The sequence below is a fragment of the Takifugu flavidus genome, chromosome 1, assembly GCF_003711565.1.
Source record: "Takifugu flavidus isolate HTHZ2018 chromosome 1, ASM371156v2, whole genome shotgun sequence".
Lineage (NCBI taxonomy): Eukaryota > Metazoa > Chordata > Actinopteri > Tetraodontiformes > Tetraodontidae > Takifugu > Takifugu flavidus.
The window spans coordinates 24,007,980-24,014,191 of NC_079520.1; positions in this window are offsets into that span (position 1 = coordinate 24,007,980).

Genomic DNA, 6,212 nt, shown 5'->3' on the forward strand with positions numbered 1-6,212 from the left:
TATGCAAAAGCGGTACTAACGTTGCAGCTCTGTGACCACTCTGGCTTTATGATACAGATGGTTACATGCTCCTCTAATCCTGAGCCAGTCCACAATGGAAGCCTTATATCTGTCGCTCCAACCACGGCTCATGCGCAAGCCGCAGGCGCGATCCACAAGTCCAAACAGTGGCTTTATCTGTGCCGTGTCATCTTATTAGCACGTAACAAGTGTCTGAAGTGTTTGTCCCGAACTCCAGTTGAACTCCCATGAATTATGATAACCATCTCGCTGAGAACAATATCTGCTTTCAGGGAAGGATGGAGAGATACTGCGTGACACGAAGAAAATGGCAACACTTGTGCTTCCCTGGTGATGATATCACACATCACGGAGCCTTGCTTATCATGGCTGGCATCACTCCGCTTGCGGATCTGTTTTTTGGGGGGTTTTTTGTGTGTGATGTAGGACTGCTAGTTTCTCAGAGACACGTGGGAGATGGTCAGATGTGTCACGTTTGCTCTCATTTAGGTGATTTCCAAGCCTAATTCCCAGGTTGTGGTTTAGCTATCGATGGCTATTGTTAGCATAAAAGGCAGCAAACGGTTTATATTGTTGATTTCATTGGGGTTTTTTTTGCTTTCTTTGACAAAACACACATGATGTACAAATAAAAACAGTGAAGGGAAAATTGCATAAACTTAAGTCATTATGATATCGTCACATAGTTTCTCTAAATGTTGGAATTCTCGGTGTTTCTGCCTGTTCTAATTTGTTTTCAGCCGATTTCAGCTCATTCATCCAAATTACTGATGCTGATGGCGTTCCAGTTGAAGCAGTTATAAGAAGCTTTGCGGGAGAAATATGATAAAAAATCACATAACAAGACTCTTAAACCAAAATATTATGGTGTGGTTCTGCATTTTTATCATTGGCACCACCCTTCTTCATCTCAGCTCAGAAGATAGCAGAAAAATGAATCCACTGGAAGGTGACTTGACAGTCACGGCAGAAGGTAAAGATTAATCAAATGTTATGTGTAGTATCAGCAGCTGGCAGCAGCAGCCTGCGAGCCTTTGAGCGAGTGGGTCCACAGAGGGGCCCGTGGCACAGCTGAGTTTGTCTTGTAAAAGTGCAGCTGTCCAAGACATGACAGCTACAGCATTAGCAGGGCCATTAAGAGGTGTAGAACATTTCCAGAGAAACCATTTGAAAAATGACAACCTCCGGCACTGCTGAGATATTAATTATACGCTGCACCCGTGGAAAATAAGCCAAAACAGTCGGTGAGACAAAAGACGTCCTGTTTCCTAACAAGCTGCCATGTTTGGTCATCAAGCATTTAATAAGCAATAAACATAAGGAATAAAGGGAAAAAAGGCTAATTTATCAAATGTGTCAGCTAATTTCTCACTGAAGTGTGAAGGATTTGATTTGAGGCTGCCTTGCTCTCTGTAGAAAAAAACAAGTGCAAGTTAAGAGAATTTCTCCCGGCAGCATTTTGGTGCAAAAGAAAATCAAAATAATCCACTAAAAGATCTCAGCGATTGATTTTCCAGTACAATCAACTGCAAGGGACACAAGGTGCTGTTAATAATTAATAAGTAAATTCTATCTTTGGCATAACCCAAAGGAAAACAAGACTCGATCCCACTTTTAATGAAATTCCAAGAAGGCTATCCCATAATACAGCGCTGGAAAGCGGAGGCCTTTGTCCTCTTGATCCTGGATATTCTATTTACATAGGTTGCAGTCAAACTTGTGTTGGGTGAATACAGTCGCAGTTTCTCTGACAAAAGAGTGAAACCTTTCATATATTTTCATCCTTTTATGTAGGAAAGAGTTGCATAAAGACTAAGTCTGCCTGGGGCATTAATTGGAGATTAATTTGGCATTAGCAAGGATTCTATAAGATGCCTTCTCATTAAAACCACAGGTCATGTAACAGAGTGTTAGCACAAGAATAATCCAGTAATTGTCCATAACTAAACCCCGGATATAGTTCCAGCCATGGTGGTAAATCCTGGTTGGATTCTGAAGCTGCTGCGAATAGATTACAGCCTCTTGTCCTCTTCTCGCCGGTATGCGAGCAACTGATCATGGCCACATAATGTCTTTTCATAGAGGCTCATAAATAAAGTGCTGGCCCTGAGTGCAAACTATGTTTATTATAGCCACCTGAACCTCGGTGCCAGCCCTTGGAGTTACTTATGCAGATAAATGCAGCACCATTCATCATCCGCTCTCTTCATAAATAGCCAATAACTCATCTCCTTCCATATGGAAGATTAGACCTTGGAAATGTTACTTAAGAGCAGGAAGTATTCAGTTCATGAAAACATGAATGATCTCTCTCTCTCTCTATTTCTCAGGTGCCCTCGCTCTCTCACACGATTACACGTGTGTGCAGCCGCAGCCACATCCTCCTTATTCATTATATCTTATTTTACATGTCATTTCCCTGCTTGGCTACCATCCACGGGTAACCGTAAAGAGTTGTTTGAGAATCTTCCTGGTGGTACGTTGTCTGAGAGCAGATCAGGTGTGTGTGTGTGTGTCTTGCTGTAGTGTGCTGGTTTGCAGAGAAGAGGCCACGGAGGTGCACAGACTGATGAGAAGGGATGATATATGTAGCGCCTGTGTCCCAGCTCTCCTCTGGCCCATTGTCATTAATCACGGCCATTAGGCTCCCCCTCCGCCGCTGCTCGCCTTGTCTGCGCCCAGCCATCACAGCCTCCCTTTTGTCTCATATCCATAAAGGGAAAGGCCGTATACTTTCACCTCGACTCGCACTGCGGAAACGCGAGGACGCTCAAAAGGGTGCTAGCATGTGTTCTGGGACATTAAAAGTCGTGATTCATCTCATTATGGTTTTTTTTTTCCCCCTGCCGAGGTGCTGTCCCTCTGATGTAGAGCTCTATTAACATACTAATCATACATCTGTGGCGTTTTACTCTTTTATCTTCAAAATAAGGAGAATTGTTTTAATCTTAGCGCTCACGTTATCGCCCCGTCGTCTCAGTGAGCTAATCAGCAGTCGGAGCGACTCTCCTCTCTTCAAGTCGCTGCTCACATCGTTAAACAGCCCCCCCACCCCATCTTCCATCCTCCGTGTCATCAAACCCAAGAGGTCTGATATGATAATATGTGTGAACTGAAATGTGAAAGCAATTCATATCACTTTCCAAGGGCTTTGGATGTTTGATTTGCATAACTAGAGAAAATGATATTAGATGGGCATATTGATTTAATTTCATCCTAGAGCGCTGTTAATTATGGTATCATAAAAGTGTCATCTCTTTATTATCGGGTCGAGAACGAGGGCTGATGGCTGGTGTTGGTGGAGCACTTGCATTGCGCTGGGAAGGGCTGTGATCGCGGTATTTTCTTTTTTTTTCTTTTTTTTTAGCATAATTTACATTATTAGACGAGGTCACGATGCAGTCGCGATCTAACTTTTATTATCATTGTTATTATTATTATCAGCCAATCAGAATTTGACTTTAGAGGATTAGCTGTATCTGGACTTTGTTCTTTGCTGTTGCATTAATGTATCATTGAGTGATCCGTTCTGAATGTTTTACATTACACACGCGCACACGTGCACAGGCTACTTGATTTATATTCCGGTCTTTGCACTATTACATGTTAAACATCATGTGACCAGAAAAGGGGGGCTTGCTTTCATGTCAATGAGTAACATGTGTCTTCCCCACGGTTTCCGTGTGCGTTTTCATCTCATAAAGTATGCAATCTGCATGGAATTATGGAGATACCCCCGCCTGTGTCGCCACGCATGCACGTTTGGCGCGCGCAGTAATGGTTTGTGGGAGAGGGCAGAACGAATGGAGCATCTCCCCCTCTGCTTCCAGCTGAGTTCAGATCTTTACAAATGGATTGTCTGAGAGCAATTTATCTAAATGAACAGTGATCATTATTCTAGACCTTAATGCCTGAGCACTATTGAGCAGATATCTCTTTAAACACAGCAAATAGGTGGTCGGGGCTAAGTAAGGGCTGAGTGCATTTATTACCTCTCTTCCCTTTTTTCCTCCGGAACACAAAGCAGTGCATAATGTGCAATCTGATAAGTATTCTCTTGCACACGCCCCCCCCCACCGTCGTCATCCTATACATCATTGGCCAGCTCGGCTGTGGTTTTGCAAGAGGGAAACTGTGGGATTGGTGCGCATGAAGTTGATGAATAGGCCTGCGAGGGTGAGAAACTCCAGGGCCAAGCTGTAGGTCCATCCCCATGGCATGTGATGCTGATTGGCTTTGTCCTGTGCGGCCACTCCGGAGAAGCAGACATTAAGATTAAGTGATGCTGTCGTGTCTGGGAACAGTGCACTGCATCATCCCGGGGAAGAGACAGCTGCGGTGGTTAATCCTTCATCACCAGGGGAGCGCTGCCAGAGCAGAGATATACAGCCAAAGATAACCCCCCTATAACTTCTGCTAAAGATCAGAAACTTTGAGTTTGCATCCATCTGTCCTCAATCCTCGCTTCCAAATGAGGAACGAGCGTCGGAGGGTTCTCCGCCAGCGTAAAACAAATAGAGCAAATCACCTCAAGGTGAGCTGAATGTTTCAGGGAGAGCTAATCCCACTCTAACTGCAAGTAAAGAAATGTCATTGTGAGGCACAATCTGTAGCTTCTAGGGAGGGGGGGCAAGGGAAAACAAACAGAAACTCATTTACCCAGCTTCTGCAATCACTCTTGTGTCAGTGGCTAACAGACTGAAGTGTACTTTATCACACATTCTGGGTTGGGGGAATTCCCAGCAGATGGGAAATCTAGTTTAAACAGAGCAAAAAGCCACTCAGAGCTGAGCTAAAGTGGTCTGTATTTATGAGTCCGCGCGTGGCGTCAGCATATTTTAGATTGCTGGGTTTGCATGTTTGCCATCGGTTTGATGTCCCCGTCAGGGTGAGATGGATGAACATTGTCATGTAAAGAGTTAAAGGAGAATGCTGCCATGTTTTATCACTCAAAATGACCCGAAAGGGATATCGGAGCGGCATCGCGCTCGTTCTGTCCCTCTTGGCTGCCCGGAGCCGGCGTGTTTGAACTTTACCCATTACATTTTCAGATTGTGCTCCCACCTTTCTGAATATGGTAATTTCCAGCGGAGGCCCTTTGAGAGAGGCCCTTTCTGCGGGATGATATATTTGGTATGAGCCAGGCATACCTGCAGAGGGCCCCTGTGACAGTGACATATTAGTTATGGTGTCTCTCGGAATCTGATAACTTCAAATTTGCCACCTTGTTAAGTTTTGATTTATGTGATACCATTTTGCTAAAGTAATTGGCCTGGCCTGTTGTAGAAAATAATCAGCTTCAGCCCAGAACAAATGCTGGGCCATGCTAATAAGGCGGCCCGAGAGCCGAACTGATGCCGCCGACTGACAGTTATTAATGATTGTTATGATATACAGATGAGTCCAGATCGGGCGGGGAAAAAAAGTGACATTTTAAAAAATATAGGTTTTTTGCGAGGTGCTACTGAAGTAATACACTGCAATGAGAACAATCATGTTGCCGTGTTGTCACGGCGATGTGTAATTACCCAGCAACCACCCTGCGTGGAAGTTTGGCAGGCTGGGCTGAGCAACCTGGACGGTAATGGATGGAGCTCTGGAGGCAAGGGGCTAAAATGCACCAGGCAGTGACAGAAGAGTCCGGATTGATGAATTAATTGGGTCTTTCTCGGGACATAGAGGGAACCACTGCGGCATATGCTACGCTTGTTCCTTTGGCAAGTCTACTGACCCTTAGAGTCAAGCCGTCCCAGGCAGGGAGTTGTGTTTTTGGTTTTTTTTATGGCGCTTTGGGCCAAGGACTTGAATTCTACATGCTCGTGTATGCACGACAACTGATTTAGAAGCATTTAAATGCACCGCTAGGAGCTGCTAGCTGATTTTTGGAGGGATTTTTGGACCACCCCTAGAAGGTAAATATAAATATAAATATAAAATACCATCAAAACATAAAGAAGAACATTTTTTTTGTCATATAATTCAGCTGGAGGGTCAATCTGAGCCGCTGCCCAGTCAAAGTTCTGCTCCAGCCTCACCCGCTCACAGAGGTTGACACATAGTCGCCATTTAATCACGGCGCCGCGACACCCCTGCGCCAAGCCTCTCAGACAACGTTACTCAGCACGGCGTGCGAATGAAAGTTCTCACAGCTGCTAACTGTCACTGGGGTCTTACTTCAGCAAGTGCCCATT